This window comes from Callithrix jacchus, chromosome 4, assembly GCF_049354715.1.
Source record: "Callithrix jacchus isolate 240 chromosome 4, calJac240_pri, whole genome shotgun sequence".
Classification (NCBI taxonomy): domain Eukaryota; kingdom Metazoa; phylum Chordata; class Mammalia; order Primates; family Cebidae; genus Callithrix; species Callithrix jacchus.
Genome location: NC_133505.1, coordinates 50,531,470 through 50,545,121, shown reverse-complemented (window position 1 = coordinate 50,545,121; position 13,652 = coordinate 50,531,470). Strand labels below are relative to the sequence as shown.

Sequence of the window (13,652 nt, the reverse complement as noted above, 5' to 3'; positions counted from 1 at the left end):
CTGAGCAGTAGGTGTGTTTATCTTGCCGACAAAGACATTTAAATTTTAAATCCTCAAGTTTCAAAGAGGTGTCAAGGCCTGCCCCTTTCTAGGGATGACAACAGCCACCACTAGAAATGGGATAGGAGGGCCGGGCGCAGTGGCTCATGCTTGGCGACTTTGGGAGGCCAAGGTGGACAGATCGGGTCAGGAGTTCAAGACCAGCCTGCAACATTGTGAAAGCCCGTCTCTACTAAAAATACAAAAATTAGCCAGGTGCGGCAGCACACACCTGTAATCCCAGCTACTTGAGAGGCTGAGGCAGGAGAATTGCTTGAACCCGACAGGCAGAGATTGCAGTGAGCTGAGATTGTGCCACTGCACTCCAGCCTGGGTGACAGAGCAAGACTCTGTCTCAAAAAAAAAAAAAAGCTTTTTCTTTCCGTGCCGATAGCACTCACGCAAACATGGTAAGCATTCCTAAAACCCGCCGAACTTTCTGTAAGAAGTGTGGCAAGCACCAACCCCACAAAGTGACGCCGTACACATCGTACAAGAAGGGCAAGGATTCTCTGTATGCACAGGGAAAGCGGAGTTATGACAGGAAGCAGAGTGGCTATGGTGGGCAGACTAAGCTGATTTTCTGGGAAAAGGCTGAAACTACAGAGAAGATCGTGCTAAGGCTTGAGTGCCTTGAGCCAAACTGTGATCAAAGAGAATGCCGGCCATTAAGAGGTGCAAGCATTTTGCACTGGGAGGAGATAAGAAGAGAAAGGCCACGTGATCCAGTTCTAAGTATCTTCTTTTAGGAAGACAATAAAATCTTGGGTTTATGTTAAAAAAGAAGAAGAAGAAGAAGAAGAAAGAAATGGGATTGGAACAAGTTACCCATCTGTTGGATTTCACCTGAGATTTGTGCCAGTTGAGAAAGGCTAATTCCAGAAAGCCTCCCTTTCACCTTCTTTGGCACCTTCATTTTTCTGTTTCCCAAAGCAGTCCCTACAATCTTTAAACTCAGAGGGATGTGGCTACTTAGGAGCTGAACGGTGTTGCGGGAGCTGTCCCTAAGTGTTTTACCTGCACTGTCTCGTTTAATATTTCTGCACCACAACTCCAGGTAGTAAGCACCTCTCTCTCCAATTTACAGATAAGAAACTGAGGCTCAGGAAGGCAAACTTGCTCAAAATGATTTAGTAAGTGTCAGAGCCCAGAGTTGAACAAGGATCTGTCTGATTTCAGAGTCTGGGCTCTTTATTCATGAATTAACTCTCAGCCTGACCATTGACTTCCCTAACATATAAAACACTGAGCAACAGGGAGGCTGAGATCTAAAGGTATCTTTTTTTTATAATTTTTTTTTCTTTTTTTTTTTTTAAAGAGATGGGGTTTCTCCATGTTGGGCATGTTGGTCTCAGACTCCTGACCTCAGGTGATCCACCCTCCTCGGCCTCCCAAAGTGCTGGGATTTAGATCATGCCTAGGTGATCTAAAAAGGTATTTTTAAAATACTGCTGCTAGTATGGCAGGGGGATAGAATTGGAAGGGATTCCTTGGAAGTTAATGTATTTAAGAAAGGATGGCCATTCGAGACCAGCCTGACCAACATGGAGAAACCCCATCTCTGCAAAATAATAAGAATAAAATAGAATAAAAAAAGAAAGGATAGCCAGGCTGGGCGCGGTGGCTCACGCCTGTAATCCCAGCCCTTTGGGAGGCCAAGGCGGGCAGATCACGAGGTCAAGAAATCGAGACCAGCCTGGCCAACATGGTGAAACTCCATCTCTACTAAAAATACAAAAATTAACTGGGCATGGTGGCACACGCCTGTAATCCCAGCTACTTGGGAGGCTGAGGCAGGAGAGTCTCTTGAACCTGGGAGGCAGAGGTTGCAATGAGCTGAGATCACGCCACTGAACTCCAGCTTGGCAACAGAGCGAGACTCCGTCTTTAAAAAAAAAAAAAAAAAAAAAGGCCGGGCGCGGTGGCTCATGAGGTCAAGAGATTGAGACCATCCTGGTCAACAAGGTGAAAACCTGTCTCTACTAAAAATACAAAAATTAGCTGGGCATGGTGGTGCACGCCTGTAGTCCCAGGTACTCGGGAGGCTGAGGCAGGCTACCCAGAAGGCGGAGGTTGCGGTGAGCCGAGATCATGCCATTGCACTCCAGCCTGGGTAACAAGAGTGAAACTCCGTCTCAAAAGAAAAGAAAAAGAAAGGATAACCAAGCGAAAAAAAATGCAGGAGGTGAGAGGTCAAGGTCATACTCTGGAAGGTTGCAGCAAGGGGAAGATTTAGCAGAGGTGCTGCAGCTGTATGCAAATATTTTAAAGGTAGCCCTGGCAAGCCTTGAAGTAATGGGTGGGAGAACTGGTGGAGGCAGATTTTCAAAAACGTAACACCTAACAAATGGGGCCTAGAGCTGATGCTGTAATAGGGGCTTCTGCCAGCGAGACGACCTCAAAGCCCCTTCGCCTGTAACCCCTGCTGTGATTCCCCCTCACTTCCCTCTTCTGTCATCCTTTGCTCGCCCACCTGTGGTAGTTCCCCAGTCGTCCACCAGGTGGGGCTGTTGCCCAGTGTGTCGCCCCAGGGGCTGCTGGATTGGGTGAAGACTTGCCGGGTTCTTCAGGCGCTGACTGGTTTCAAGGGGTCTCTGCTCCCACCCCATCCCCATCTGTTTACACACCCGGCCCAAAATGTTCTTTTCTAGGTCGGGCGCGGTGGCTCATGCCTGTAATCCCAGCACTTTGGGAGACTGAGGCTGGTGGATCACTGGAGGTCAGGAGTTCGAGACCAGCCTGGCCAGCATGGTGAAACCACCATCTCTACTAAAAATACAAAAATTAGCCGGGCATGGCGGCAGGCACCTGTAATCCCAACTACTCGGGAGGCTGAGACAGGAGAATAGCTTGAACCCAGGAGGCAGAGATTGCGGTGAGCAGAGATCGTGCCCTTGCACTCCAGCCTGGGCAACAGAGCAAGGTTCCGTCTAAAAAAAAAAAAAAGTCGCCAAGTGAAAAAAAGATGCAGGAGGTGGGAGGCTGAGGTCACACTCTGGAAGGTTGCAGCAAAGGGGAAGATTTAGGAAGGACGCTGTAGCTGTACGCTAATATTTTAAAGGTTGCCCTGGCAACCTTGAAGTAGAGGGGAGCGGGACTGGTGGAGGCAGATTTTCAAAAAACGTAAGACCTTTCTAACAGATGGGGTCTGGGGCTAATGCTGTAAGAGGGGCTTCTGCCAGCAAGACGACCTCAAAGCCCCTTCGCCTTTAAACTCCTGCTGTGATTATTCTTCTGCTTCCCTCTTCTGTCCTTTGCTCACTCATACTCCCCGGCACATGGTAGTTCCCCGATCGTCCACCAGATGGTGGTGTTGCCCAGTGTATCGCCCCAGGGGCGGCTGGCTTGACTGAAGAGCATAGCCAGGTTCTTCAGGCGCTATCAAGAGGCCTCTGCTCCCAAACCATCCCCATCTGTGTACATACCACGGCCCAAAGAACAGCTTTTTTTTTTTTTTTTTTTTTTTTTTTGAGACTGAATTTCACTCTGTTTCCCAGGCTGGAGTACAGTAGCAATCTCTGCTCACTACAACCTCTGCCTCCGTGGTTCAAGCGATTCTCCTGTCTCAGCCTCCCAAGTAGCTGGGACTACAAGCACCTGCCACCACAACCGGCTCATTTTTTGCATTTTTAGTGGAGACGGGGTTTCACTATGTTGGCCAGACGGGTCTCGAACTCTTGACTTCATGATCCGCCCACCTTGGCCTCCCAAAGTGCTGGGATTACAGGAGTGAGCCACCGCGCGCAGCCAAGAACAGCTGTTAACCCAGCAAAGTCCCCATAAAATGTGCTCTTCTGAGCTGGGCATGATGGCTCACGTGTGCAGTCCCAGCACTTTGGGAGGCTGGGGCAGGTGGATCACTGGAGATCAGTAGTTCGAGATCAGCCTGACCAGTATGATGAAACCCCATCTCTACTAAAAATACAAAAATCATCCAGGCGTGGTGGCATGCACCTGTAATCCTGGCTACTCGGGAGGCTGAGACAGGAGAATATCTTGAACCTGGGAGGCAGAGGTTGCAGTGAGCCGAGTTCGTGCCATTGCACTCCAGCCTGGGCAACAGAGCAAGACTCCATCACACACACAAAAAAGTGCTCTTTTGTCTTGTCCAGGCTCTGGTCATAATGTGCAGGCCGCCACCTCTGGGACATACTCCCATCCCGTCCCATAAGAGGGATTTCTACCAGTGAGACGACCTCAAAGCCCCTTCGCCTGTAAGGAGATTCCTTCCATCTCTTTCTCCTTCCTGACCGTTCTTTTCCTTTGAGAGTGAGGGCCCCGTGTGTGCAGAGCAGAGGGCCAGGCCAACAGCCCTTTTAGTTACCAGCAGGGTAACTAATGTGGCATGGCCTTTTGTACCCTTCAAAGGCCATGACACCTGTGTCATCTCCCGGAATGGGCCTCAAGAGCCCCACCTCTCTGAAACTATTTGCACTCGGTGGCTTGACCAGTTCTCCCACCAGGGTGAAATTCCCCAGGACAACTGCTCCTGAGGTGAGGGGTGAGGGGTTATCTCTGGAAGGAAGGGAAAGGAGAGGGTTGCTGGTACCTCCATCATTGGCCCAGATCTGCTTGCTGTCCCCTCAGACCTTTAGAGAGGCACAGAGCTGCTGGACCTCCAGGGACACAGAGTCAGAGCCCAGAATAAGCAAGGACACCCTGATTTTTCTGAGACAGGGTCTCACTCTGTCACCCAGCCTAGAGTGCAGTGGCATGATCTCAGCTCACTGCAGCCTTACCTTCCCTTGCCAGGCAGAGGTGATCCCCCATCTCAGCCTCCTGGGTAGCTGGGACCACAGGTATGGTGCCACCACGCTCAGCTAATTTTTGTTTGTTTGTTTGTTTTTTTTTTGAGATGGAATCTCACTCTGTCACCCAAACTGGAGTACGGTGGTACAATCTTGGCTCGGTGCAATCTCAGCTCACTGCAATCTCTGCCTCCCGAATTCAAGCGATTCTCCTGCCTCAGCCTCCTGAGTAGCTGAGATTACAGGTGCCTGCCACCACGCCCAGCTAATTTTTTATATCTTTAGTAGAGACAGGGTGTCACCATGTTGGCCAGGATGGTCTCAAACTCCTGACCTTGTGATCCTCCCGCCTCAGTCTCCCAAAGTGCTGGGATTCTAGGCATGAGCCACCCAGCCCAGCATGCTCAGCTAATTTTTTGTAGAGTCAAGGTTTTGCCTCATTGCTTGTGGACCCAAGCAGTCTTCCTGCCTTGGCTTCCTAAAGTGCTGAAATTACAGGCGTGAGCCACTGTGCCTGGCCAGAGACACCCATTTTGCAGGTACTGAGAGGTGGAGCAGCTCATTTCTGTCCACACAGCCCGTCTGTGGCTGAGCTGGAAGTTTGACTCAGCCATTTGGCTGTAACGTTTGTGCATGTAACCACTAATCTGTGCCATCTCTCATTTAGTGGTCGACAGAGCCTGTTCTCCATAGACAGACCATCCCACTTTGAGTTCTAGCTTGGCTGCTTTCTGGCTATGTGAAAGTTCCTTTGTCTGTAAAATGGGAATGATTATAGGCCCCACCTCTCTGGGTAATTGTGAAAATTAATAACAAATATTAGTCAAATGACTGCTATATGTCAAGAAACTTTTTGCATCCTCACAGCAGACTTTGAGGAAGGCATTATTCTGCTTTTACACATAAGGAAACTGAGGCACAGGGGAGGTGCAGAGACTGCAGGATTAAGACTTCCCGCCAGGCGTGGTGACTCATGCGTGTAATCCTAGCACTTTGGGAGGCTGAGGTGGGTGGATCATGATGTCAAGAGATCAAGATCATCCTGGCCAACATGGTGAAACCCCATCTCTACTAAAAATACAAACATTAGCTGGGCATGGTGGCGCATATTTGTAGTCCTAGCTACTCAGGAGGCTGAGGCAGGAGAATTGCTTGAAACCAGGAGGTGGAGCAGGGTTGCAGTGAACCAAGATCAAGCCACCACACTCTAGCTTGGCAGCAGCGAGACTCTGTCTCAAAAAAAAAAAAAGACTTTCGGCCAGGCACGGTGGCTCATGCCTGTAATCCCAGCACTTTGGGAGGCCGAAGTGGGCAGATCACCTGAGGTTGGGAGTTTGAGACCAGCCTGACCAACATGGAGAAACACTGTCTCTACTAAAAATACAAAATTAGCCAGGTATGGCGGCGCATGCCTGTAATCCCAGCTACTCGGGAAGCTGAGGCAGGAGAATCGCCTGAACTCGTGAGGCAGCGATTGTGGTGAGCTGAGATCATGCCATTGCACTCCAGCCTGGGCAACAAGAGCAAAACTCTGTCTCAAAAAAAAAAAAGACTTCTGAGCCTACATTTCTCTAGGATTATGAGACAATGCACACAAAGCCCTGCGTGGGGGGCAAGCCATGTGTCCTTTGAGTGATAGCTGCTGTCAGTATCACCGTTATCATAGGCATCATCATCTCGCAGTTGGAGCTCCTTGGGGTGGGCATGGGGCCATCTAGATCCAAAGAGACAGCCCTGGTTTCCTTCCTTACCATCCCACCCATGGCTTCGTGTTACCCTCTTTTGTAAAATAAAAATCGGTTCACAAGTTCTGGCCTGTGGTCAGACAGTTGGATAGAATATTTGAAGCTGGGGCTGTCCCAGAAACTCCCAGTTCTGGCCCCAGCTTTTTCTGCTCCAACTCACCCTCCCTCTTGTTCTCTGTTCTCTTTCCCCTCTGCTGTTCCTCCCTGCCCCCTCCCCTGAGGTCTCTGAGTTCTGGGAAAGGAAGCCGGAAAAGGGGCCTCAAACAGATGCAGACCTTGAGCTCCAACTTGGGCTCTAGCTGGAGGAGGGAGGACCAGCCAGGGGCAGTGAGGTCCCCCAGTCTGTCCGGCCCTGGGAAGACGTCTGTTTATTATTCGCAAAGTCGTAAGCTCTGGCTTGTTAAGCTCTGCCATGCTGGGTGCTGTGGAATCCACCGGGAATAAGGCCCAGGGGAGTTTCTTCTTCTCTGGCCAGTGCTATCACAAAGCTGTCTTTGGGTTATGGAGGGGAGGAGTGCTGTTTCCTCCCCACAGCGGGCCCCTGAGCTGCAAGGCTGCCTTTCCCTTCCTCCCAGCTTCACTCACTGTCTTTTCTGTAAGCAGTGTCTGCTATAGAACCACACACTTGGAAATGCTTCAAATGTGGCATCTATTTACATCTCAGAGAGAAAGGATCTTGGGGTTACAAATCCTCAGATGTACTGGGTGACTGGGCATAGGCCAGGATGTAGAACATTCTAGTTTCTCTCAGCCTTCTCCTTCCTTCCAGTCACCTGTACCTGCTGGTCCTAGGGGGAACTCTCATGTTTTCTCGGAATTGACTTGACTTCTACCTCTAGGACCCGGCTGAGTTTTGATCTCGCATCCCTTGATCTCCGAGGATGCAGCCTTCTCCGGCCTGGGCCTGGCCTCTTGGGTTCTCACTCAAAACTTTTAACAGTCACTGGGCTTGAGCTGGGTGCCTGCTGGGTGGTCCTCAGAAAGTGTTTCCTCCCCCTGTTTCTTCCCTGCCTTTCCGCTGACACAGGTCCTAGGAGTCATTTTTGGTGCTTCTTGTGGGAATCTGCTGTGTGGCTTTTCTCCAAATCCTCATGTGTTCCCAGACACATGGCTCTCAGGATATTTGTGATAACGATGGCGCGTGTCGACACAACACTCCCATGTGGCAGGAGCTGTTGTAAGTGCTGCCATGTCTTGTACGCCATTTGTACAAAAGTCAGTTTATCATAAGTATGGATATTTATTAACCAGTTCTCAGCTATTCCTTGCAAACACATCCTATGAGGTTTTTTATTTTGCAGTTAAACCTCCGAGGCACAGAGGTTACGTATCTAGTCCAAGGTCATATAGCTGGCCACGTTGAGAGCCTGGTGGCTGAAATAACTCCGATCTCAGGCAGACTTTTATTTGATTGCTTGTTTTTGAGACAGAGTTTTACACTTGTTGCCCAGGCTGTAGTGCAGTAGCGTGATCTCAGCTCACTGCAACCTCCACCTCCCAGGTTCAACCAATTCTCCTGCCTCAGCCTCCCCAGTAACTGGGATTACAGGCGAGTGCTACCGCACCTGGCTAATTTTTGTATTTTTAATAGTGATGGGGTTTTGTCATTTTGGCCAAGCTGGTCTTGAACTCCTGACCTCAGATGATCCACCCACCTCAGCCTCCCAAAGTGCTGGGATTACAGGTGTGAGCCACCATGCCCGGCTCAGACTTTTCATGCATACTCTGTGTGTGTCCTGTACACGTGTGTGTACCCACCTACCAGGGCAAGTGTGAAATTACACTGGGTTCCTTGTCAGGACATTGTTGTGTACACAGTCTCAGGACTAGTAGAGCAGACTGGTAGGCCCCTGACTGCCTGTGTGCTTGACACGCAGGGATGCAGGGAGGTGTGATGGTACTGACGTGAATCCCCTGGCCAAGCCCAGAGCATCCTGGATGCCCCAGTGCCTCCTGGCCAGTGCTTTAGGATTGTCCACTAAGCCAAGAAGGTGGAGGGGGAGGACCAAGGGTGCCCCAGCTCTGCCGCAGCAGGCAGGTCAAGTGTCACGCATGGCCCGGAAGCAGGAGTGGGTGGTGGTGAATGTGAGTTCTGCTAGGTGGAGCTGGGCCCTAACCCGTCTGGGGAGCTCTGGTTGAATCAGCCCGACCATAGCCACCCTAACTGCGGCAATGGTGCAGACAAGCTTTTCCTCCAGCTCCCCCTCCAGCACTCATTTTCCTTTCCTTGCTCTCACAGGAGACTCAGGCTTTGGGAGGAGTGTGGGATTAGGACAGTGGCTGAGAGTGTAAATCTGGAGGGAGTAGCTCAGCTGGGTTCTAGTGCTGGACCTCTCACCTTGACCTTTAAGTGACACCTGAGACCTTCACCCCGCAGTGGGTGGCAGCCCTGGCCCAGAGGGGATGCCACATACCCTGTCCAGAGGATAGGGCTACATGGGTGGAGGACTCCTGGTCTCAATCACCTGGATTATTCATCCAACATCTGTAAGTCTCGGAGGCCTTGGAACCATCCCCTTGTCCATTCTTCATGTAGCAGAGACACATTTGATGCAACGTTGGGTTCAAAGTCAGTGTGAAAACAAGACACACATCAAAGTTACTAGTAAAGTCTCTGTTTTATTTTATTGTATTATTATTATTATTGAGATGGAGTTTCGCTCTTGTTGCCCAGGCAGGAGTGCAATGGCATGATCTTGGCTCACTGCAACCTCCGCCTCCCAAGTTCAAGTGATTCTCCTGCCTTAGCCTCCTGAGTAGCTTGGATTACAGGCATGTACCACCATGCCTGGCTAATTTTGTATTTTTAGTAGAGACGGAGTTTCTTCATGTTGGTCAGGCTGATCTCGAACTCCCAACCTCAGGTGATTTGCCTGCCTCAGCCTACCAAAGTGCTGGAATTTTAGCCACCTCGCCCAGCCTTAAAGTGTCTGTTTTAAAGAGACTGCTCTAAAGCACAGGATACGTGATTTGGACGTGCTCTTCCATCTCGAAGACTCTCCAGCATGGCCAGTTTTTGTTGGGACACACGATCTGGTTCTTTTCAGTTAAGTATTATGTTGAGCCTGGGTGAAGGCGTCACGTCATATAAATAGTACATAGGTTTCTGTGGTTGGTTGATGTCTCTTCCAGTAGATATAATTGAATTTATGACCGTTAAATATGCACATTTAGGAATTCAGGATGCATACTTTTATGGTCTAGCTGGGCCTCAAGAAAGGTTTCAGCTACAGAGCTGTGAGAATCTGGAAGAAGGAGTGGTTGCTTTTGCCTGGGTTAACCAGGAATTTCTTCTCAAAGGTACCATTTGAGGAGATAAAAGAGGGGTGGACTGGATGAGAAATTATTTCATTTTAAATGGTGGTTGCTTTTGGATCTTTTTACTCTTCTGAATTCTCTGAGTTTTTTACTGAAGACCATATTATGGAAATAATTTCTTATTTCTATGGCAATTATTAGATTTATTTCTTATTCTTTTTCTATAATATTACTGATTATTTCTTATTTCTATAAGAACTAGTGGTTATTTCTATAATCACTATTATTTTAGAACAATAATTATTTTTGATATGACCACTTCTTGCTTTTTTTTTTTTAATTGAGATGGGGTCTCACTCTGTCACCCAGCCTAGAGTGCTGTGGCGCAGTCTCAACTCACTGCAGCCCCTGCCTCCTGGGCTCAAGCAATTCTCCTGCCTCAACCTCCCAAGTAGCTGGGACCACAGGCACAAGCTGCCACGCCCGGCTAATTTTTTGTATTTTTGGTGGAGACAGGGTTTTGACATGTTGCATAGGCTGGTCTCGAACTCCTGGGCTCAAGTGATCTGCCCACCTGGGCCATCCAAAGTGCTGAGATTATAGGTGTGAGCCACTGCACTCTGCCCTTGCTTTTTAATAGTTAAAAAAGTCCAGCAACACAATGGGGCCGAGAGGTAAAATGTGAATAAGGGTAAAGAATAGCAAGAACTGGGCCGGGCATAGTGGCTCACACCTGTAATCAATCCCAGCACTTTGGGAGGCCGAGGCGGGCGGATCACAACGTCAGGAGATCGAGACCATCTGGGCTAACACAGTGAAACCCTGTCTCTAAAACAAAAAAAATTTAAAAAAAGAATACCAAGAACTGGTTAACCAGGCTTGGAAGTGGGCATTTTAGAGACTGACATATTAGGTCTATGCAGCAATTCTTAAGCTTTCTGATCTCAGGAACACTTTACACCCTGAAAAATCATTGAGGGTCCCAAAGAACTTTTGTTTTTTAGACTACACCGAATAATCGGTACACCCAGCGTGGCATCCCCTCAAATAAATAACGCAAGCTTTTGACTTCTCCCTCCCTATACCTGTTGATATTTTGTTTCTAATAAAAATATTTGATATGAGAAATTTAAAAAATATTAATATATTTGAAGCAACAATAAGAAACTCATTGCATGTTAACATAAGCATTGCATTTTTTTAAAAAAATGAAAACTTTTTTCCAAAACAAAAATAGTCAGAAATATAGCCTTGTTTCAAGTGGTTGCAAATCTCTTTAATGCCTGACTTAATAGAAGACAGCCGGATTACTGTATCAGTTTCTGCTTGAATCTGTTGCAGTATGTTTTCATTGATGTGTATGAAGAAAATCTGGCCTCAGGCAGGTATCTCATCAGAAAAGGGAGGACTGGCCAGGCATGGTGGCTCATGCCTGTAATCCCAGCACTTTGGGAGGCCTAGGTGGGCGGATCACAAGGTGAGGAGTTCAAGACTAGCATGGCCAACATGGAGAAACCCCATCTCTACTAAAAATATAAAAATTAGCCGGGCATGGTGGCGAATGCCTATAATCCCAGCTACTTGGGAGGCTGAGGCAGGAGAATTGCTTGAACTTGGGAGGCGGAGGTTGCAGTGAGCCAAGATCGCACCACTGTACTCTGGCCTGGATGACAGAGCAAGACTCCATTTTGAAAATAATAATAATAATTGGGCTGGGCGCGGTGGCTCACGCATGTAATCCTAGCACTGGGAGGCCGAGACGGATGGATCACGAGGTCAAGAGATCGAGACCATCCTGGTCAACATGGTGAAACCCTGTCTCTACTAAAAATACAAAAAATTAGCTGGGCACGGTGGCACATGCCTGTAGTCCCAGCTACTGAGGAGGCTGAGGCAGGAGAATTGCCTGAACCCAGGAGGCGGAGGTTGCGGTGAGCCAAGATTGTACCATTGCACTCCAGCCTGGGTAACAAGAGCAAAACTCCGTCTCAAAAAAGAAAATAATAATAATAATAATAATTTTTAAAGAAAGAGGATCTTGTAAGCCAACTGTCCTAGTGGGACGTAAAGCTGGAAAGAACATTTGGGATGATGGTGAAGGAGCTGAACCAACACTGTCAAGATTGGGAGTTTGAACTTTATTTAATAGGCAACGGGGAGCCCTTGAAGGCTTTCAGGCATGGAAGTGACATGATAGAGCTTTTTAAGATGATTTCTATGGCAGTGATAGAATAATAGAATTGGCAGGAGAGAATCTACAGAAAAATGAAAAAGGATTGAAACTAGGGTGATGCACTGGGTTCGATGGCTCAGGCCTGTAATTCCAGCACTTTGGGAGGCTGAGGCAGGTGGATCATTTGAAGCCAAGAGTTCAAGACTAGCCTGGCCAACATGGTGAAACCTTGTCTCTACTAAAAATACAAAAAAATTAGCCGGGCATAGTGGCGCCTGCTTGAAGTCCCAGCTACTCAGGAGGCTGAGGCAGGAGAATTGCTTGCACCCAGGAGGTGGAGGTTGCAGTGAGCTGAGATCACTCCAGTGCACTCCAGCCTGGGAGATGGAGTGAGACTCTGGCTCAAAAAAAGAAAAAAACTAGCGTAACGCCAGTAGAAATGGAAACAAGGGGGGTGATCTGGGAAACTATTTTGAAAGTAGAAGCAATGGAAATTAGAAATTATTTGGTAGGATGATCTGAAGAGTCCTCTGCCCTTCCCCCATGAGGCACCACACGTGCTTCCGCAGTGGGGTAAGTTGCTGGGCGCTGTAGTTTGCCACTTGCATTCCTTCTCTTCTAATAGGCCCTGTGCTCCAGGAAGTGCATGAATGGGAGGAATCAAGGACTACCCTTGAACTTTCAGCCAGGATGACTGGCAGAATGTTGGTTGCATTAGCAGAAGTTTTAAAACCAGGAGGAAATGATGTCCATTATCATTAAGCATCATTAACTGAAGAAGAGAGAAAGGTATCAAGCTATGAATGGGGGGAAATAATGGGTGGACCTTGAAATATAGCACTGTTGGCAAGGAGGTATATTTTTCTAGGTACTAAAGATTTGAGGAGAAATATTTTTAAAAATCCAGGAAGGATTGCTCTGTTCTTTATTCTCAACTAACTCAAGTCCAGTTAGGGTAATGTTTTTCAAAACTAGAAAAAAAATTTTTTTGTTTAAGAGACAGGGCTGGCTGGGTGAAGTGACTCATGCCTGTAATCCCAACACTTTGGGAGGCTGAGGTGGGTGGATCACCTGAGGTCAAGAGTTCAAGACCAGCCTGGCCAACATGGCAAAACCCCGTCTTTACTAAAAATACAAAAATTAGCCGGGCATGGTGGTGGGCGCCTAAAATCCCAGCTACTGGGGAGGCTGAGGCAGGAGAATAGCTTGAACCTGGGACGCAGAGGTTGCAGTGCGACGAGATCATACCACTACACTTCAGCCTGGGCAATAATAGTGAAACTCCATCTCAAAAAAAAAAAAAAAAAAGAGAGAGACAGGGTCTTGCTTTGTAGCCCAGGCTGGGGTACAGTGATTCAATAATAGCTCATCACGGCCTTGACCTCCTGGGCTCAAACGATCCTCCCACCTTAGCCTCCCCAGTAACTAGGACTATCGGTACACACCACCATGCTTGGATAATTTTTAGTTGTTTTTTGTGGAGACAGCCTCTCTGCTGTGTTGCCCAGGCTCATCTCCAAATCCTGACCTCAAGTGATCCTCCTGCCTTGGCTTCCCAAAGTGCTGGAATTACAGGCACGAACCACCGCACCCAGCCTAGAAATGTTTTAATTTTAACCCATCTTATACACATGCATACAAACACACATCTTTATGTATATTATAAAAACACGTCTCACTAAACAATAC

The 13,652-nt window shown here is 48.1% G+C and overlaps 1 protein-coding gene and 1 pseudogene across 2 annotated transcripts in view; both read left to right on the top strand.

Moving 5' to 3' along the window:
• The window catches only part of CCND3 (cyclin D3), a 110,035-nt gene that overhangs the window by 3,315 nt on the left and 93,068 nt on the right, over positions 1–13,652 (top strand). The gene's annotated exons all lie outside the window — the stretch shown is intronic.
• On the top strand, positions 305–822 carry LOC144582142 (large ribosomal subunit protein eL42-like; annotated as a pseudogene).